The following is a 23,292-nucleotide window of genomic DNA, read 5'->3' as shown; positions in this document are numbered from 1 at the left end:
TTTGAGATGGGGGTAATGCTAATAGCTAATGTCAAAGGAAAATTCAAAGAAAGTTTAAAAAAAATACAAAGCACATGTGCTAGCTTTATTTTCTAGAGGATTATCATTTTTTGGAGCTTCAGGGTATTGTTTTTGGGCCCTTGTATTTGTATCATGCACATATCATGTTTATGGTTGTACTATTTTGTAAGAGCTCATTCCCATGCACATTGTCTTATATTCCACATTTATATTTGCTACATAACATTGTAGAGATGGCTTAGTTAAGGGGGACTAGTTAAGAGCTCGCAAAGTGGATATGATACCCAAAAAGTGGTAGAAACCCTAAAATGAAATGAGTGGTGCAAACCTTAATTCATAATGGTTTTAACTGTAATCCTAATTTTGGTTTTTAAAAGTGTGGGTGATGTTAGTTGGATTTATCCATGTTGCAAAAGCTTTGTCAGTGCAATTTTTGAGTAATCAAGCTCTTTTTCTATTCTATCATCTCATTTGAGAGAGAGAGAGAGAGAGAGAGAGAGAGAGAGAGAGAGAGAGAGAGAGAGAGAGAGAGAGAGAGAGAGAGAGAGAGAGAGAGAGAGAGAGAGAGAGAGTGTGTGTGTGTGTGTGTGTGTGTGTGTGTGTGAGTGAGGAATTGGTGAGGTGAAGCTCTTCTCTATCTTCTTTTTCTTCATCTTCATCTTCATCTTTTCTATTTTCTTCTCTCAATGTGGATGTATTTGATATTGGATGCAAATGAGTGAAGGTATTAGATTGTAGTGCTTGGTTTGCATAACCATCTTTGAGTCTTTAAGCTATTAGACTATAATGTAAATGCAAATGCAAGAAGATAAGATAGGCAATCAGTATAACATGGCATAAAAGATGGTGAAGCAAGATGATCAAGAAGCCATGGAGCGCCAACTCAATAACACATTGACATCACTTGCTCATGCATATGTTCATGTCGGCATTATTAGAATTTTGATTGAAGAACATAAGAAGTTGTTGGAAAATCCTTTGACATGGGAAGAACAAGAACACGTTTGCTAACATCTCAGCCTGCACACACTTGCCAACATTCCATTCTCATGTCCACCTGCCTTCTCAGAACCCATTGCCACCTCAATTCCACATTCCTCATCCATTGCATCACCTTATCATTGTTCGAGGACTCCACTGATCAAGCTCAAGATGGTTGCGAATCTCAAGAGCTCCACTAGATATGAATCTCGATTATCGTGGTTAACCATGTTCTTTAGCTGAAATGTTGTTCTTGTTATCCAACAATCATGGGAGAAGTCATGAAGCATAAGTCCTAAAACTAAGGAGCTTCACTTGATTCCCTCCTTCTACACCAAATATTGTGAGATGAGTAGAGACAAAAAAGTACGTGCACTAGAATAGAAAGGAGAAGGATGGAGTGTATTTGAATGAAAATGGTATTCTAAGTAGGGTTTAATAGCTAGAATTAGAAGCCAACTAATGACTATTGCCAACAAAAGATGGGCTCTTTGGACTTCAACAAATGGTTTGACATATATAGCCCCTATATCCTTGAGAGTCTCATGATTGTCCGCAATGTCAAACATATTGAACTTTCCCACAAACATCAAATATAGGACAAACTCCTCACAAAGGAAGAGCTTCATATTGCTTGTAGATTGGGACAAGGAAGCATGGTGCTTGACATCCTTACATATTTATTTTGCCTCACCTAAGACTCACAAATTCTTGATGCCTATGCTCCACTTTAGTAAAGTCTCAACTTCTTTAACTTCTTTATTTATGGATGAGTGACACATAGCCTAATTTTTTCTTTGCTTTTAGTACCATGTTGAATGCATATTCATCAAATAATGTGTAGTAGGGTGTTGTAAATAAAACTTCTATTGACAAGGATGCAATAATAGAAAGTATTACAGTTGAGATTCTAAATCCTAATCCAAAAGATTCTAAAGTTCCTAGTAACCCAATCCATTAGTTAGCCCAAGCTATATAGACTGAAACCAAAATGCTCTAGAGAAGGTTTGCTCAAATTCACCTATACATCAACCCCACTAAATCTGATCCTCTTGCTACTCTTGAACCTCTACTCATATGCAAATCTCTTAGCAATATGGTTATTGATTTAGCCAAACAATAAAATTCTCTTGAAATAGAGAAGTTGCTCTGCCTTGGCTCTACTTTTTGTATTTTTGCCAAACTATTTGTTATGCTCAATATGGGCCTTATGGATGCTGACATGGTTTAACTTGCTTCAGAATGGCTTTCCACTTAGGACTACATTTATTCAAAAACAAAAAAAGAGACAAAGAAAATAGACTAACAAGAAACATGCACTCACAAGCATTGTATCATACATATGGGACCTAGAGTTAAGTACATTTTGTGAGTCAGTGAACTCTATTTCTAATACCTTAGCCCTCTTTCCATTTTTCCCCCACATTTCATTAGTGCGATGTCATGGGATTTTATGTTTATAGTGTGAAAAAAGGATATGCTATGGATCATGTATGTATGCATACTTGGTCTACAAGAGTTTCAGGACATGTCATAGGATGGAATGCAAAGACTCTTTAAGTTCATTTTTGTCTGGAATTCACTAAGTTTAGCAAGTCAACTAGGTTTGAGCACGAGACCTGGAATAAGAACTTTTAGTGACTTAGGAAACTGAGGAGTATCTGTGTGAAACTTGAGAGTTGTGTGATAGTGAACATGGAGCTCAGTGTGACTTGTGCCGCAAATCACATGCGTGAGCTACAAGGGCAGAGTTGGACCATAGGTGGAGTTACCAAAGGCATGCAACTGGATTTCCACTAAAAAATAGGCTCTGACAGGAGGAGAAGGTAAGGTGTGTCTATTCTATGCATTTTGGGAGAGAGCAGGAGAGCTATGGTGCTATCCTGAATAGGAAAGAATAGGGTATCCATGACCAACAAGGTTTCTTATTGTTTTCATCTCCGTTCACAGGCCTTTCTTGATGCCCAAAAGCGTGAATCTTGCCCTCGGGCTGTAGTGAACCATTTGGGGCAGCCAAAGGAGAGATTTTGCTTGGTTTACGTGCTATTTTAGACTATTCAAAATGGTCATAAATAGGGCACAATCCACAGTCCACTCAATTTGGAAGAGCTTGCAAGTGATCTTAATGCATGTATGTATTGAATACGGCCCCTAAACAACAGGGCAACCTTGGGCAATCATTAAAGGAGTTTATGATTTAATTTGTATGCATTTTGAAGCCTTGATTGAGGGTTAGAATACTCTATTATTGACATGTTATTGTCAAGGCTAAAGTATGTCATTATCTTTGATAGAGATTTGCTAGAAGTTTTTGATATATTTCCTAATTGCAAAGGCTTCTACCTCTATTAGGTTGAAGCTACATGTACTTTTGAGGTGAATACCTATAACAATCAATGGAAGACAACAACATGGATCATGGATTATGTTCATGGATTTGTGTATGAGTTGGACTATTGTCTCAGTGTGTCTTGGGCTTAATCCTCCCTCATTTGGATGTGTTTGGTTATGAGCTATGATTATGAGTTGATGTCTTCCATGTATGACAGGATGCTAAAATAAATTGACAGCTTCACCTCTATCAGTTTTCTTCTACATCTTCTATTTCTTTAAACCCCTTCTCCTTCGTCTACTCCTCTCCCCAAATCTCCCTTCACCCTATTGTCTCACCGCCGTGGTAGACTTTCAACCTCAAATGCTCTGACAGTGCTCGACGTGAAAGTCGGCAAAGGTGTGTAAAGATGGGGGATTTTGTAGGTTCAAGTGGTGGTGATGCTTTACAACATATGATTGCTTTGTTGTAGCAGCAACAACAACAACAGACACAAACTCGATAGAAAGTAGAAAGAATTGATTCCTTAGCTATGAATGCATTGCAGGTAGTGGGACATGAATTGAAGTAGTTAAAGGGTCAAAATGTTTTAGCCTTCATCCAGATGTATGAAGAAAAGATGTTGTTTCATGGGGCACCGCAATATGCATTGAGTCGGTATTTCTCCCATTTGGCAATGCATGCATTGCATGATTGGATTGATGAGCTACATAGAAGAGATTCTGATTGGGCAGCTTTTAAGAAAGCTTTGAGAGAAGAGTTTTTCTTGGAAGATGCAAGCTTGGTAACCAAAAAGACATTTACAGATTGGATTGAAAATCCCAATAAAGGGTTAGTTGCTACAGCTTTGCTTCGGTAGGCGTAGTTGGATGTTGATGAGCAGCAATCATTGGAGAGTTAGAAAATTGATTTGTTTCTGAAGGCTACAGATCTTGTTTTGCAGGAGAAGTTGACTGATCGTTTAGAAGATGCCTCTTCTGAAATGGGGCTAAAATCAGATTGGGCTAATGTAACAGAGGAGTGCATATGTTGGTAAAGAGAAAGTGGATGAAATTAAGATGGGGTATAGGTACTACACCTATTAGTGCTCAGAAGGGGGCTGAAATTACAGGCAAGGGGCCAGTGACTATGGTAGAACAACCAGCTATACTTGTTGATCCAGGTCTTAAAGGTGATGTTGTGGATGAATTAATCAAGGGCATGTGTGATTTGAGGCTAAATTTGATAGAAATCAATGCAAAGGTCAAAAATTTGGATGTCAAGGTAGAAGAGAAGGGTCGGCGGGTAACAACCCAAAGGCCATATAAAGAAGGATACAAGAGGAGATGCATTTGGTGTGACAGTTTACAGCATGAAAAGCAAGACTATATAGCCTACTGTGAAGCAGAAGTGAAAAGGTTAGTCTTTTGGAAAGATGTCAAAATATATGCAACAGAAACTAGTCTTTCAATAGAGCCAAATTTTGGAAATGCTGGCATGAAGAAGAGATTGGAAGAGATGGCAGCAAGGACAACATTTGTGGCCATAGATGCAACCACATATGGATTGAGAATTGAAAGGATCGAAGAAGCTCGTAAAGGAGGCATGACTGAATCAAAATCTCGTGTTTGGATGCAAGCATTAGATTACATGGAAAAGGGAAAAACAAGAAAGTTTGAATTGGCTAATGCAAGTCAGAGTATACGAGGGAGAACAAGATGGAGTGCACTAGTGGATTCATTTTCAGCCTATGCTTATTTGATTGAGGTTCATAATCAAGAAGCTCTTATGGAAGAAAAGAGAAGAAGAGATGAGGACATTGCTGGTCCTTCCTCTTCAGGCCTATTTAAATGCATAACACAAAGTAAAATGGAGCAACATAAAGAGGCTGAAAAAGCCATACTTGAGCATGTTATGGAGGATGCATCTCAAGAGAAGAAACAAGAAGGGAAGAAAAGGGGCAAGTAGCCAAGTTACAAGCTGCAATCGGACCTTGAGACTGCCACAAACCTTAAAAAAAGTCTTAAAAGAACACATACTTGGCAATAGAGTGGAATTCACACTTGGCGAACTACTTGGAATCACGAAGCATGAATTTCATGATGCAATCATTAATATGTTGAAATGGAAAAGATAGTTTGATGGTGAAGTTTTGTAAGCATTGATGCATGTTGACAAAGACATAGAGAAACAACTTCAGAGGGAGTATGATGATGCATGTAATGCTGTTTTGGAACAGGCTGATGTTCAAAATGGGCTAAAAAAAGGGTATTATGGACAACAATAAGCATAGAGAGAAGGTTGCATATAATGGGGATGTCCATCAACAAGTTCATGAAGAAGAAGATGCTCATTTTATTCCAAGCAGTCATTATTCACGAACGCATTGGGCTCGTGCTACAACAAAGACAACTGTTAAAGTGGGAGAAAGAGAGACGCCTTGCATAGCTCTCTTGGATCATGGTTCTGAAATCAATGTTATGGCACACAGTTTGTATGAGAAAAGTTATTCTTGATCAAGAAAGACCATACGAAGAAAGATATGATCCCACAAGTCAGATACTGACACCTATCTCGTGCTACGAGCTGCAACATTGTACGATCTTGTGTCTAAATCGCAAAATAGTATTGCTACTCCTTAGAGCAAGTCTGGCAAGTCCTAATTATAAGTCTAATTTTCTAAAAATTGAGTATTCGTCTTGCTTCAACACTCTTCCTTGAAGATTGATTTGCGACGCTAGGGGAGTTACGAATTGCCAAGAAAGTAGTTGACTAACCAAGTTAGGGTGACAAGGTTGCCCAGGATTTAGTGTCTATAATTTAAGGAAACCTAAGGTAGAAACAATTTGGGTCAATAGGGTAAAAACCCTTAACCCAAGGAGAAAAGGGTAAACAAGCAACTCAGCTTATGAAACCCTTGGGATCTTGCCAAACGCGATTGATCCAGGATCGGATGCTGGAAGTATTCGAGGAGAAGGAATCACACCTTAGCAGTTGGCCGTACAAACGACAACTGGAATGTTCGTGATTGTACACTTAGGTGCATTGTTTGTACTTCTTGCTCAAGGAACTAATTTAGGAAAAACAACTAATGTTTCAGGTTAAAAGCCTGGAGGGAGAGGTAGTACCAATTACCTTCGACTGTCTGCCTGACCCTATCCAAGGGGGTTGTTAGCCGCACCAGATATGTGGACCGAACCCATTGCGATAGGTCTCTCCGTGGGTGCTACTCGGAGCAGGAGGACGCTTGGGTGCCAGGGAAGGCTCTGGCAGTAAATCCCTTGCCTCTGGATGCTGCACAAGAGGCCGACGTGACTTGAGATGGGATCTCGAGGCCTGCATATTAGTCAACGGGCAAAACTTGGAATAGAGATCCCTGAGGATTGCTGGAATAGCCTTCGGGTAGGTTATTTGATATATTCCAAAGACTGATAAATAAAGATCAAATGTCGAAAAAGGAACTTGCTTGACAATGTTTTTCTGTGTCAGTGCTTAAGTTACATGAAGGAACCAGTGATTAAAATTGGTTAATTAAGGAAGCTATTTTTACTTGTCAAACTAAATGTGGTAGGTAATTAGATAACTAAAGCAACCCGAGGAAAGTGCGGCGGATGTGACTCTGGGTTCGTCCTACGGAAGGGTGGTCCCGGTTGGCCGGGAACTTTTCTCAAAGGAATTGACAGCGAGATAATAATGACCTAGAATCTATAGAGCTAGAGTCTCGATTTATGTTATTTTAGGGGAACGGAATGGGACTATGCCTCAGGGGTAGAGAGGTCGAGCTTAGCATCCCTCTTGTTTCCCATTCTCCTTGAACCAAGTGCAGTATAAATCCACTTTGACCCTGATGCTTCTACACAAAGTGGTTTGTCTGGAGCTCGACGCTAGCTACTTTCTAGGAACTTAACTTTTAGGAAAACCCTGATTCAGATCGGTCCTAAGTGGGAATGGCCAGATGCTTTTGCTTTGTGGGGGCAGACTTGGGAAGACCTAGATCGCAAACCCCGTGACATTCCTTGTGAGTGTCGGGCGGCGCTTTCTGGACTCTGTTCTCGATGGGCTGCTAAGACGTGTCCTACAAGTGGACAGGAGGACACATTACAGTTGGTATCAGAGCGAACCAACAGGATCTAATATTTACAAGGAAACTTAATGAGGGGAAATAGAGCAATGTTGCCATTAAGAACATTTCCTTACTTACTTATGGATGCTGGCCTGTAGAGTCGCAAAGCATGGAACAAATTTTTGGTGTTCTAGGTTATATTTATGATTGCAATGCGTGCTTCAGATTATCGACGGAGGCTAGGCATGATGAATATTCTAGACCGCATCTACAATCCTTCACCCCTGTACGTGGAATGGAAATGGATGGGTGAATCAAGAATATATTACATAGCGGCCCATCGACTTGGGTACCTTCGGACAAACTTGAAAAGAATCAAGTGGATGGAGGATTTAAAGATCGTGAAGCTATTCATCTTTGTCGAGGCTCATGCAAACGCAACCCTACATGTCGGCGGTCGGAAGGTCAAGCAAAACAAGTATATATACGAGGAAGTGACTCGAATAATCCTTGCCAACCGAATCAAGGTGCTGGGACTTTATGAGAAGAATGAGTATCCAAGGAAGGGATACCCCAAGCTTCCTATGACCTATCGATTCCTGAAAATCCATGACTCCACTCCATATTATTATTCAGTCCCCATAGCCGAATGTAACACATTCCTATTTTTCCCAAATTGATGTGCAAATTAGCTTGTTCTACCTTCCCAAAATAAATGTACTCGAAAGGGCTTTGCCCACATGAATGAATAAGATTTTTATCACCGTCTATCATGGCTGTAAGTGTTGGTAAATGAGTTAAGTGATTAGGTAACTTGGCTAAAAGCTGAACTGGGGATATTAATGTAATGTGAGAAACGTTTAGCAAGTTTTTAACGTAAAGAATCTTATTGCCCAGGCACAACCTCAAGTGCAGATTCCTAGTCCGACCCCTATACTAAGTACGGCCGTAATTCAAGAGAAGAAGTTCCTTCTCAAACAAATCAAGCCACCTGAATTCGATGGTAAGGGAAGGACCGTCCAAACTGATGCCGAGGTCTGGATCAAATCCAAGGAAGATTATTTCGAGGCAATAGGTACTGCACCCGCTAACCAAGCTATGCTCACCAAACTGAAGCTTACCTGTGAATCAAGACTTTGGTGGAAACAATGGTGTAGAGACCAAGGGATCTCGGAAGGATCAGTTACCTTGGAGAAGCTTAAAAAAGCTGTGCGAGGGAGGTATCTGCCACCTGCCTACCGCACATAGAAGATGAATGAATTCTATGAATTAAAGTAGCTTAGACTATCCCTGGATGCATACTATTCAAAGTTCGTCTCTCTCTTAAAGTACGTGCCACAAATGGATATGACACAACAGGTGTCAAAGTTTTGTACTGGGTTAAATCCACCCACAAACACCTGTTTGGAATCAATGCGCCCAATGGACCTACAAGACGCGCTCATTCGAGCTACGCCAATAATACAGGAGGTGCAGACCAAGCCAAGAAATAACAGGACTTGGTCTTATAAGGATCAGAACAAGGAAATACTTAGATCTCAAGCCAAGAGAGCGCAGGGCCAAAATCAGGGACAAAGGAAGAAACCCAGGGTCAACACTGTCAACAATTTTGTTCCTACACAAAGTAATGGCCGCAACCTCCGTTGCTTCCATTGCAATGAGACTGGTCACTTTAAAAGGTAGTGTCCCAAGCTTAGTAGAGAATAATGTCAAGGGCCATTCCAAGGAGCCGTCCATGGCCAAGGAACCACCGTCAGGGCCAGAGGGAAAACCTCCAATGTTGCTAACAAGGAGCTGGGTGATGAAGAAGATCCATCCATGGAAGCTGACATTGAGAGGGCAATGGTTCATGCCGCTCTTCACAAGAAAGGCCCGAATCACCAATTCTCGGTGATTCAAAATCCATCGGATTATCAAGGTAAAAGCTTCAAAACCTTGATTGATTGTGGCAGTACACATTCCTTCATTTCACCAGTTTGTGCAAAAAGATTAGGAATAGCCACAAAAGATGCACCTACCTTACTTGTGGAATTAGCAAATGGTCGTGAGGTCTTTTGTACCAGGCAAACTACTAAGGTGAAATTCCTATTGGGTGGAAAGTCAACTTCGGTCAGATTCCGAGTAATGAACCTAGGTGTCCACAAATGTTTACTCGGAATGGATTGGCTAATACCCAATGATGCCCACATTCACTGTGGGAAGGGCCAAGTCTTCTTTTGAAATTATGAAGGGGAACTAGTTACAACTCAAGAAGAGGCTGGTAAGCCAAAAATTCAATTGGCAAAAGCAACATGGATAACGAAAGGAGTTAGGAAGGGCCTACCTGTCTATTTGATTAAACTAAATAAGCTAGATCAGAATCAAGAATCTAGGGAAGAACCTTCTTGGTTAAAGGAATACACAGATGTATTTGCTAAAGAGCTGACAGAACTTCCTCCTCAAAGGAAAGTTGATCATGAAATCAAGCTGACGCCAGGAGCTGCACCAATCGCAAAGAGACCATATAGGATGTCCATCCCGTAAGTGATTGAGTTGAAAGAGCAACTCAAGCAACTATTAGACCAAGGCTACATCCGTCCTAGCAGTTCGCCATGGGGAGCTCCAGTGCTGCTCCAGAAGAAGAAAGATGGAACGCTTCAGCTATGCATTGACTACAGAGGGTTGAATCAATCGACCATTAAAAACAAATACCGCATTCCAAGAATAGATGAACTTCTTAATTGTCTTCAAGGTGCGAAGATCTTCTCTAAGATAGATCTTAGGTCTGGATATTATCAAATAAGGATCAAGGAAGAAGATATCCCAAAGACGGCATTCAGCACAAGGTATGGACACTTTGAATTCCTAGTCATGTCATTCGGGCTGACAAATGCTCCTGCTACCTTCAATAGGTTAATGCAGGATATTTTTAGGCCCTATCTTGATGACTTCGTACTCGTCTTCTTTGATGATACCCTAGTTTACTCTAAGCAGGAAAAAGATCATGAATCCCAGCTTCGCATTGTCCTTGAAACAATGAGAGCACACAAGCTTTATGCCAAGAAGAAGAAGTGTGCATTTTTCAAGCGACAGATTGAATATCTGGAATTCATTGTATCAGCGGAAGGAATTTCACTAGATCCGGCCAAGGTTAGAGACGTTCTAGAATGGCCAACCCCAACTTCTGTCAAAGAAATACGTAGTTTTCTTGGATTGACAGGATGGTATAGGGTCTTTATAAAAAACTATGCTTCGATTGCAGTACCCCTGACTGATCTACTAAAGAAGCAAGTATCAATTATATGTTCACCTGCTGAACAGACCAGCTTTGACAAACTAAAGCAAAGCTTGGTATCAGCACCCATCCTGAAACTTCCGGATCTTAGTAAGAAATTTGAAGTGATAACTGATGCTAGCGCACTTGCCTTAGGATGTGTGCTCATGCAAGAAGGACATCCCGTAGCATACTCTTCAAGGAAACTGAAGAGCCATGAAAGGAACTCTGCTACCCATGATCTAGAGTTGTTGGCTGTCATCCATGCACTCAAACTTTGGAGACACTACTTGCTGGGTAACAAATTTACCTTAGTGACGGATCACAAGAGTCTTAAATGGATTTTCACCCAGAATGAGCTCAATATGAGGCAACGTCGATGGATTGAAGTACTGGAAGAATATGACTTTGAAATCAAATACCGGCCTGGAAAGGAGAATGTAGTTGCCAATGCACTCAGTCGCAAGGCATTTCTGAATTCTCTGATTTTGCAAGATCCATCAACAGCAAGATCTCTAGCTACAAAGGTATCCATGCCAAACAACCCAATTCTTGAGCTAGCTAGAGAAGAGGCATGCCATGACCCAACCTATTAGAAACTACTAAGGGAGATCCCCATCAAAGATCAAGACCAGAAGCTTCAAACAAAGTATCAAGAATTCTCTATCAATAGTGGACTTGTCTACTATAGGACAAGATTATGTATCCCGGCAAGCCAATCACTCAAACAGAAGATACTTTGGGAAGCCCATGACTCCCCTTTCTCAGGACATCCTGGCTATGCCAAGACCCTTAATGCGGTCAGGAAGAGCTATTATTGGGATAGACTCAAATGCAACATTCTTAAATATGTCACGGAATGTTTGTCTTGTCAATGCATTAAGGCCAAACATGTCAAAATGCCAAGGAAATTGCAACCACTTGACATTTCCCAAATGAAATGGGAATTCATTAGTATGGACTTTGTTGTTGGCCTACCCCAAGTTCAGGGGGGATACAACTCCATTATGGTTGTGGTGGATATGCTCACCAAGGTTGCACATCTTATCCCTATTAAGACAAACTATAAAGCCTCAGACATCGCAAGGTTATTCGTCAAGGAAATATTCAAACTGCATGGGTTACCCAGAAGAATCATTAGTAATCGTGACTCTCTCTTCACCTCACACTTTTGGAGGGCTATCTTTGAGGCCATTGGGACTCAACTCTATTTCAGTACAGCTTATCATCCCCAAATTGATGGTCAAACAGAACGAGTCAACCAAGTCATTGAAGATATGCTTAGGGCACACTGCTGTCGCGAACCCAAAAAGTGGATTTAATATTTGCCACTGGTTGAGTTTGCCTACAATGCTTCTTACTAACAAAGCATTTAGATGACCCCTTTTCAAGCATTGTATGGGCATAACTGTCGTACTCCTTTAAGCTTTTCGGATCCAAGCTTGAGGGTTGAAGCTTCAAAGCAGATGCTGGAAGACATGGATGACCAAATCAAATCAATAAGACAGGACATCCAAGCCACCAAGGACAGACAGAAGGCTTACGCGGACCTGAAACGGCAAGACAAATCCTTTGTTGAAGGTGATATGGTCTTCATTCGCGTACGTCCAAAGAAGAGTTCCCTATGCTTGGGTGAATGCAAAAAGCTAAGTCCAAGGTATTGTGGACCCTACAAGATTCTCAAGTGCCTAGGGCCTAATGCTTACAGACTTCAACTCCTTGAAAACCTAAAAGTTTATAATGTATTCCATATTAGTCTATTGAAAAAGTATGTGCCTAACCCTAGTCATGTGCTTGATGATCAAGTTGTAATGCCAAGCCAAGGAGTCCTTGAGCTACGGCTTGATAGGATCTTACATGTTAGGAGAGGCATTTGAGATCTAGGACCTTGAGAGAATACCTCATCCAGTGGAAAGATTACCCCGAAGAGGATGCCACTTGGATGGATGAAAGTACTCTCAACCAACAATACCCCCAAATCTTCTCGAGATGAGGACATCTCGATTCCTTTAAGGGGGGGAGAGAATGTAATATTTCTGCAACGAAATATTAACAACTCTTGATCCCACGCATAAGCAATTTCGAGTGACCTCCCGCAACAGAAAAACCTTGGGCTAAGTGCTCCACCCTCATGCATTAACAAACACTAGCCCCGCATCGTGTATAGGAAGCTGTGGCTCAAAATCCGTAGTTCACCGCGGGAACACCCCTTCAAGGGAAAAAGGATAAAGGATTATTTGCAAATAAAAAAAAAACTCCCTCCCCTTCAGTCGTTGCATGGCGGGGAGAAGGAGTATGAGTAGGTGTTAGGAGGGGCATGGGGAGGGGAAGCATGCTACCTGCCACTTGTGTGGCTACCCCCCCCCCCCCCCCCCCCCCCCCTTCACCCCATATAAACCCCCTCCATGAGCTTGGGAGGGGGATTGATGGTGCTGCCCGCCGTGGAGGAAGTTTCTCGACGCCAGTCTGTTGCCGCCGTCGCCCTGGTCACACCGCTAGGCTGTTGTCGCCCTCGTCGCCATCATCATCATCATCATCATCATCATCATCATCATCATCGTCGTCGTCGTCATCATCGTCATCTCCCTCATTGTCATCTTCACCATCATCATCATCTCCAATCATTTTTTTTCCACGTCATCCCTGTAATCCAGAAGCTTGAGAAGCTTCTATTGAAGCTTCCCTAAGCCAAGTTCACCCGTGTCTCTCGGGGTTTTCTAAACCGTGCTCCCTAAGGCCTATTTTTCGTGCCGCGAGGGAAATCTCGGGCAGTAGGGAGTTTTGGAAATTGGATAAAGGGCAAGGAGAGTTCATTGAGTCGAAATCTGCTGCGTCAATGGCTCCTAAGCAAAAGTCAAGAGGAGCACATGCGGGAGCTTCCTCTCAAAGTACGAGAGTGGACAACGCCCCGATATTGAATGCCAAAGTTCTGAATATTATTCCCACATGGAAAGGATGCATTAAGCATGTTTTAATTCTCATAGGGAAGTTTAAATGCATTGGGAAATTTATATACTCATTTGATCTACAAAGCTTAGTTGCATGTCGAGTACTTGCATTTGCTTGCACTTCCGTGGTCAAGGGTAGTTGCAATTCTGAATGTATGATGCATAAGTAAAAAGACGGAATTGTGCAAAGGCATCCTTGTTGCATCGCGCAAAGGACAGGGCATATAACACATAATGCACTTATGTAATAATTTCCTAGTTGTGACTCGTGTATAAGATAATCGTAGACGCCCATTAAATGATGTCCGAGTAGTTGCAATGCATGGAAAAGATTTATGAACCTTGCAAATTGCATGCGAGGATAGTTACGTGCTAGGTTGGGTTAAGTGCTAAAGGAAGGATTAAATCTATGATGGATTCATGGTATTTGATCATGAAAGAATGATACACCCATGCATGGAGTTCTCTTATCGAAGTTTGTATTTGGGGAAGGATGCATCTTCATTAAAATGTTAAAGCTTTGAATTCGATGCATCATCATAGGGTTTATAAAAGTTAGCTCTGAATGTCAATCATTATAGTATAGGGCAAGGAAAAGAAAGATCGCTGTAAGATCCTATAGTCGCATAAAGGAAAAAGGTCTATGGTCTTGAATCTGCATATTCACATGGAATGATACATCTCGTATATCTTGCAGTTATTTACATCTTTTAGGGAAAGTATTTGCATATTTAAGGGGAAGTTCATCTTTAATCATGGGTTGGTTAGATCAATTAAGTAATTCACGTACAATGAGTAGTCTACATGAAATTCATAAAGGTATGATTAGTTAGCATATGATGGTCACCTCAATGTGCTAGGTAGGGTTAAGCTATGTTAAAATTATGCCTAGTATCGCACTTAGGATGCTGATCTAATATTTCCGACCTTAAAGGTCCTACCCACATTCTCACCCTAAATGTTACGATCTAGGGTTCTCACCCTAAGGATCAGTTGACCAAATACTAGACCGCAAGGAATTTAGGAACCCTAGGGCCAAAACGTTATCGGCCTAGTAGGGTTAGGGTTTGGATTGGGTCAAGAGGACTCACAAGCCCTTATCTTGATCAAAGGTATTCTTGATCAAGAAAGACCATACAAAGAAAGATATGATCCCACAAGTCAGATACTGACACCTATCTCATGCTACAAGCTGCAACGTCGTATGATCTTGTGTCTAAATCACAAAATAGTATTGCTACTCCTTAGACCAAGTCTGGCAAGTCCTAATTACAAGTCTAATTTTCTAAAAATTGAGTATTCGTCCTGCTTCAACACTCTTCCTTGAAGACTGATTTGCCAAGCTAGGGGAGTTATGAATTGCCAAGAAAGTAGTTGACTAACCAAGTTAGGATTTAGTGTCTATAATTTAAGGAAACCTAAGGTAGAAACAATTTGGGTCAATAGGGTGAAAACCCTAACCCAAGGAGAAAAGGGTAAACAAGCAACTTAGCTTACGAAACCCTTGGAATCTTGCCAAACGCGATTGATCCAAGATCGGATGCTGGAAGTATTCGAGGAGAAGGGATCACACCTTAGCATTTGGCCGTACAAATGACCATTGGAATGTTCATGATTGTACACTTATGTGCACTGTTTGTACTTCTTGCTCAAGGAACTAATTCAAGAAAAACAACTAATGCTTTAGGTTAAAAGCCTGGAGGGAGAGGCAGTACCAGTTACCTTAGACTGTCTGCCTGACCCTATCCAAGGGGGTTGTTAGCCGCACCGGATATGTGGACCGAACCCACTGTGAGAGGTCTCTCCGTGGGTGCTACTCGGAGCAGGAGGACGCTTGGGTGCCAGGGAAGGCTCTGGCCGTAAATCCCTTGCCTCTCGATGCTGCACAAGAGGCCGACGTGACTTGAGATGGGATCTCGAGGCCTGCATACTAGTCAACGGGTGGAACTTGGAATAGCGATCCCTGAGGATTGCTGGAATAGCCTTCGGGCAGGTTATTTGATATATTCCAAAGACTGATAAATAAATATCAAATGTTGAAAAAGGAACTTGCTTGACAATGTTTTTCTATGTCAGTGCTTAAGTTAGGTGAAGGAACCAGTGATTAAAATTGGTTAATTAAGGAAGCTATTTTTACTTGTCAAACTAAATGTGGTAGGTAATTATATAACTAAAGCACGAGGAAAGTGCGGTGGACGTGACTCTGGGTCCGTCCTACGGAAGGGTGGTCTTGGTTGGCCAGGAACTTTTCTCAAAGGAATTGACAGCGAGATAACAATGACCTAGAATCTATAGAGCTAAAGTCCCGATTTATGCTGTTTTAGGGGAACGGAATGGGACTATGCCTTAGGGGTAGAGAGGTCGAGCTTAGTATCCCTCTCATTTCCCATTCTCCTTGAACCAAGTGCAGTATAAATCCGCTTCAACCCTGATGCTTCTACGCAAAGTGGTTCGTCTGGAGCTCGACGCTAGCTACTTCATGGGAACTTGACTTTTAGGAAAACCCTGATTCAGGTTGGTCCTAAGTGGGAATGGCCAGATGCTTCCACTTCGTGGCAGACTCGGGAAGACCTAGATCGCAAACCCCGTGACATTCCTTGTGAGTGTCAGGCGGTGCTTTCTAGACTCTCTTCTTGATGGGCTGCTAAGATGTGTCCTACAAGTGGACAGGGGGACAAGTTACAGCTTTCCTCCCCTCCATATTGAAACACTCCAAAACCTTAGTAACATACCAAGAATATGAGTATATGCATACCAAGAATATGATTGGACTCACCAAGATCCTTTATATCAAAGCTAGTATATAGGCTTTGTTTCAAGGAGTCCAAAGCATGAATATCCTTGCCTACAATTGGCATGTCATCCACATACAAAACCAAGAGAATAAGGCTGTCGCATGCTACCTTCTTGGTGTATAAGTAGTGATCAACTTGAGATCTATGGAATCCTTGAGATTGCATAAATGTATCAAATTTATGATACCATTCTCGTGGTGCTAGCCCATACAAACTCTTGTTGAGCTCGCATACCATGTGCTCTTTCCTCTTTGCAATAAAACCCTCAGGTTGCTGCATATGGATCTCCTCATGCAGATCACCATGCAAGAAAGTTGTTTTTACATCCATCTGTATGCGTTCCATATCTGCAGATGCAACCAAGCCCAAAATGGTTTGCAAAGTGCTCATTTTGACTACAATAGAAAAAAATTCATCAAAATCAATTCCATGTTCCTGCTTGTACCCTTTAGTAACCAGCCTTGCTTTGTACCTTGGCAAAGAACTAGAAGTGACTTTCATTTTGTAAACCCATTTTCATAGTAGTAATTTCTTCCCTTTAAATAAATGCACAAAATCCCAAGTGCCATTCTTCATAAGAGATTCCATCTCTGATAGCATAGTCTTATGCCATTTCTTGTTTACTATCTTTTCTATCCATTGCTTCCTTCAAGTATGATGGCTCACCACAATCTATCAACAGGACATAATCAGCCACATAATTGACATTAGGAACAAGTCTATTTGGCTGCCTTTGCATTGTAGTCAACCTACAGACCCTTGATCAAGATTTTTTGGTTGTTCAGCTTGCAAATCTACATTAATAGCTTACTGATCTGTAGGCTTAGCATTACTGTACAGAGAAATATCGTATGTGAAAACTCCAGTAGTCATAATGTATGACCTTTTCTTATTCAATAGTCACTAAAAGAATAAAGAATAAAGTAATACTAATGGGTGCATACCACATGCAATATACATGTGTGTGGTCATGATATGTGAAGTAAATGTTGGGGATAAAGGTGCTTGTGCCTAGCTTCCCGTGTATTAGTTATGCAAATAGAACTTGCACACCTGTACACTATAGGTGGTGGGCACCGATCATTATCACTTCATTCTTTATTCTTTCAGTAATATTTGAATAAGGGAAGGTTGGTCACATATTGTGACTATTGGAGTTCCCACATATTGTGTCTCTTGCTCTTACTCTCTTACTCATTCCACCATAGCTCTTGCTTTTTCTCACATGCTTCCACTCTAGACTCACTTCCTTCAACTGGTATTAGAGCCATTGCATTATCATTGAGGAGCTTAATCCAAGTAGCTTGTGGAGAATACCTATAGTTCACACGTTTTATGGCAACCATGTCCTCAGCTTGAAACGGTATGTATTCCTAGCTTGTTTTGGTATTCTCTAGTTGAGCTCCCCTGAGCTCCCATTGTGTCCCATTGACCTCAGCATAACTAGTAGTAGGCCCAAGTGGCCAAACATGATTTATGCCTCCATGGAGCTGTCTTACATCTGACATGATCATTGGTCTCTTTGCCTCCTATGGCTCTTAGACACTTGCTCAAATCATTGAGAATCATTAGGCATCCTCTCGACATTGGTCATTGACATTGAGCATTGGTTTTGAGTCACTAACCTTTAGCTATTGACAGTGCAAACAAGCTACCTCATTGTTTGGAGCTCACTTATGCTTCTCTCAGAATGTCTATTTGATGCTGATCACTTGGGGATGGTATGTCAATGTTATGAAATGTCTTTGGGACTGATTTGAGTACACATTTGCTCCACTTGTGTAGTGATTTCATTACTAGAATAAATATGGAAACATGCATTTTTTAATAGTAAATATATATGCCTATTGTCATTTGATGCTATTCGAGATATCTATTTGATACAATGATGTATGCCATTGATGCCACATGCTTGGTTATGCTTGTGACATGCTCTTAAGCTAACATATTGAAGCTTGGTCTTCTTGACATTGTCTATCATTTCATTGAACATTTATTTGAGACAGCTTATGCCTATTGTCATTGGATGATACATAGACCATCCATTGCATGTATTCATGTCTAATATGGATGCTACATGTTTGGCTATGCTATGACGAACATCGAGCTTCATATTTGACTTGCACTTGAATTATTTTGGAGCTTAACTACTTGACATAGGTTGTTCGTTCCTATCTTTGGATGCTACTCGGATGCTATAGTAAGAGTCTTATTGTAGACTACTTGGGTTTGATGCTCCCGACTTATGCTACATGTATCTTGGATGTATGGATTCCATTCACATAATGTTTTGAGCTTTATTTGCTTGTTTAGCATTCAACTTTTTCTTCAAGGGGAGCTATTTGGATTTATGTATAGGGCTGCTTACTTACCTGCTTACTTACCATTGAATGTATTCCACTCCTCTAACACTATGAGCTTGAGAACTTTGGGTAGTGGTCACATGTTTGCTAACTGCTAGTTGTTTGTATATACCCCCGCATTGTGTAGGATATCCATGATAGTTACAGCTTGCAGTTTATTAGTAATAGCTCATACTTGGCTTTGATTTCTTACTACTGTAATCTATTTACGGCATGCTATAATTGTAGCTCTTTATACTAATGAGAGTAGTTACCTTGTCTTGACAATCTTTTGCTTATAGTTTGTGGACATCTCATTACTTTGGTAGTATCTCTTGTCTCTTGCTTGATTTAGCAATGGTTTTGGGGCTGATTTGCAAGAAATTACAACAATATTTTTTACCCTTCTATACACTTGCTTGGTCTCATTATGGATGGTGATTCTCACGATAGTACTATCTTCAATATTGAGAAACTAGATGGGACCAATGACAGCTATTAGAAGACCCAGATATGGCAGTTTTAATGCAAAAATTGCAAGTTAGACCATTGAAAAACAAGGGTGCCAAACTCAAAAATATTATGGCCAAGGATTGGGATGAGCTATGCAAGTTCACAATTATTTTATCACTCTCTAAGCATGTTCACTACAATGCTATAATTGAAAATTAGACTACATATGAGCTTTGGACACAAATTAAGAATCTTTAAGATAAGTAGAGTCTTTATCTTAAATATATTGGCTATAATAGTTGACGGGCCAAAAACGCTTCAAAAAAGGCACTTTCATTAATCAGGAGATTAAGAAAAGGACCAAAGAGAGTTTGCCATGTGTGCAAGAATATGGCATTCTTATCTCCTCCTTTTTGGAGATAGTAGAGTGCACTTCGTGATTCTCTCCTTCTTTTTAGCCAAAATCTCCACAGTCTTACATGTTTTGGTAGTCCCAAAGTCCTTATTTACTTATAAAATCTGACAAAGGACATGATAAAGATTTTATTAAGTTAATAATGACTTTTCAAAAAATTGAGAGCTTTTGGCGCCCAATATATTTTTATTAGTCTTCTTACTATTCCTTTTTAGTTCATTTACCTTTCTTGGTGAGCTTCTTTCTCTTCTCATTCGCCTTTCTCAGTGAGCTTCTTTCTTTGTGAATTCAATTTAAGTATGGTATTTAGAAGGCACCCTTCTCATTTAGTAAACTCATGCATTGTCTATAGCCAAGGAGCTGACGGAAATTGGGAGCCCAAAACCTTTTGCATAAATGATAGGGTTACCATGCTGCCCTCTTGCAAGGGATCTCACAAGGTGAAAAGAAGAAAACAAGAGGGTATAAAACATCACTGGAATGGATGTATCATTGTGAAGGGAGGTGATCCCTGAAGTGGAAGCATGAGCGAAAGCAAGAGCTATGGTGGAAGGAGCAAGAGCAAGAGAGAGAGACACACACAATGTGGGAACTCCAACAGTCACAATGTGAGACCATCCTTCCCTTTATTCAAATGTCACTAAAAGAATAAAGAATGAAGTGAAAATGATGGGCACTTGCCACCTATAGTGTTGAGGCATGGGTACTGTCAGTGTAGTCATACACGGGCAGCTAGGCAAAGGTGTCTTTACTCCCAGCAACCTCCCACTTAAAGGTGAATTTACCTCAGTGAGGAGTGAAAAGAAAAAAAAGAAAAGACAATACAACGTACATATAGATACAATAGGATGATGAAAGATGCCATCTCATCCAGCATCCATCAAACTCGTAAGGAAGGCAAAGTGCTCTATAGAGAGGCTTTTCATGAGCAAGTCTGTAGGATTTTGGTCAGTTGAGATCTTAACAAGGTCAACAGACTTGTCCTCATGAATGAAGTGATACCTTACCTCAATGTGTTTCGTCTTTGTATGAAAGACTAGATTCTTGGCTAATTGGATAGTACTTATAGAATCCGAATGCAGTGTATGATATCATTTGCAATACCAAGGTTAGCAATCAAATGGCCTCCTTGAAAGCCTTAGTGCTGGCTGCAACATACTTGGCCTCTGTAGTAGAAAGAGCCGTGCATTTTTGCACCCCAGACATCCACAAAATAACACCTCCAGCAAAAGTGAACACATAGCTAGAAGTGGACTTCCTACTATCTATATGTCCTGTATAGTCAAAGTCAATGTATACCATGACTCTTGTATCCTGGCTACCATAACATATGCACATATCAACGAGTGCCCTTTAGGTGCCTCATGATACCCTTCAATGCATCCCAATGCCTTTTGCCAAGTGTAGCCATATAACGTGCCACAACACCAACTGCAAATGCAATATCTGGACGTGTGGCTATCATGGCATACATAAGACTACCCATTGCGGATGCATAGGGAATCTTGGCCATCTCAGCGCTCTGCTCATTTGTTTGTGGACAATCGGCCATGTGATACCTTCACATGAGAAGGAAATGGACAACCAATAGGCTTCACATCCTGCATATGGAAGCATTCAAGTAATGGATATACTCCGTCTCACAGATAGAGTAGTCCATGAGACCTATCACATGTAATGTACATACCAAGTATATGAGAGGCATGTCCCAGATCTTTCATCTCAAAGCTCTTCTTGAGCTGAGCCTTAAGAGCATGATGAGCTAGATGCTCTTAAGGCTTAGCTCAAGAAATCCATCTTGACATCCAACTGATACAAGCATAGATCCATAGCACTACGGTTGTAGCCCTGTGACTACATGAATGCATCAAATTTGTGGTACCATTCCCTAGATGCCTGCTTCAAGCCACAAAGACTCTTTCTCAATCTGCACACTAGGTGTTCCCTGCTAGGCTCTGCAAAGCCCTTAGGCTACTCCATGCATATCTCATTATGCAAGTCCCCATGTAAGAAAGCCGTCTTGACATCCAACTGATACAAGCCAAGTCAAGCTGGGTAGCCAAAGCCAAGACTAAGTGTAGGGTGGCCATCTTAACCACAAGAGAGAATACCTTAATTCAACACTATGCTCTTGCTTAAAACCCTTTGGTACCAATCTAACATTGTAGTTTGGGGTGTCCAAGGATACTTTTTAACTTGTACACCCACTTGCAAGGCAAAGCCCTCTCGCCACTAGGCAAGGAAATCAAATCCCACATACGATTCTTATGCAATGAATTAATCTCAAATTGCATAGCCCTCTCCTAGGAGTGACTGTCACTACTGCGCATAGCCTCATCATATGATTCTTATGCAATGAGTCAATCTCAAATTGCATAGCCCTCTCCTAGGAGTGACTGTCACTATTGCGCATAGCCTCATCATAGGTGAGAGCCTCTCCTCCTTCTATAACAATGACATAATTTATGGAGGGCTCATAACAGTCAGGAGGTCATTTATCTCTAGTAAAACATCTTAATACAAGCTGTGGTGCCTGTCCAACATCTAGTCTAACATCCTACCTAACATCTTGACTTCTCGCGTAGGCTTTCTAAAAGATAATCTTGCGTATCTCAACAACTTTCTTAAGCAATTATGTAGTTTGTCCTCATGGAACACAACATCATGGGTGGGTGCGGATCACTTTCTGTACCTACAAATCCCAAAGATGATATCCCATCTCACCTGCATCTCCATAGCCAAGGAAAATGCATTTCACACTTTTAGGATCCAGCTTATTGTATTTGTCCTTGGGCACATGGTAGAAGGCCTCACATCCAAAGACATGCAAAGCACTAAGCATTTTCATTCCCTTAAGCGATATATACCCAAGACAAGCATGCCAAAGAGATACATGTGGGATAGAACCCACTGACAAAACATGGTCAATAGTACCAGATACAACCAAGGGGTAGAGGCTACTAGACTTGGCACCTCTTGCAAGAACAAGCATGCTAGGAGTTATTTTCCATCATGCGGAATAACCAAGGCATATATGATAACCTGCATCATCAAGCTGCCCAGTAGATATAAGGCTTATAGTCAGTGTGGATACATGACATATTGAACAAAAGTGCTACCATAGGGAAACTATAGAGTGACATTACCAATGCTGACAATAGCAAGAGACTGATCATCATCTAAGCGCACAATACCAAATACACTGTGATAGGTATGAAATCACTCACGGTAGGGGGCCACATGAAAAGACGCACCCAAATCCAAGAGACAAAATTGTGCATGCATAGATTGAGCCTTGGTTAGCTGTTGAGAGGCATCACATGAAGAGGCTGCTAAGATGTAGTCACCATCAAACTTCTCAGGCTGCATGACAATTTATCTCCTCAATCTTTATGTTGGACTTAGTAGGTATAATGCTGCGATCATTGGATTTCTCTTGCAGTTTTTCTTTCCCTTTTTCTTTGCACTTGTCATCACCCATCTTATGGCACTGTGCCTGTATGTATCCTGCTTTCCCATAATAATGACATGTAAGATCAGACTTATATCCACAGGACTTACTGCATCCACGTGACTTAGACTGGGACTTCTGAGAGTCCTTCCCATGACAATCATTATATTTCTTGCCACTTCTGCCACTTCTAATGGATAAAGTATGTGAACTACAGGAAGCTTCATTGTTTTTCTTATTAATTTCTTTAGTCAAAAGA

This window comes from Lygodium microphyllum, chromosome 24 (genome assembly GCF_053477565.2).
Source record: "Lygodium microphyllum isolate KBCC chromosome 24, Lygodium_microphyllum_v1.1.10, whole genome shotgun sequence".
NCBI lineage: Eukaryota > Viridiplantae > Streptophyta > Polypodiopsida > Schizaeales > Lygodiaceae > Lygodium > Lygodium microphyllum.
The sequence above is the reverse complement of the archived record's forward strand: the minus strand, read 5'-3'. Positions refer to the sequence as shown.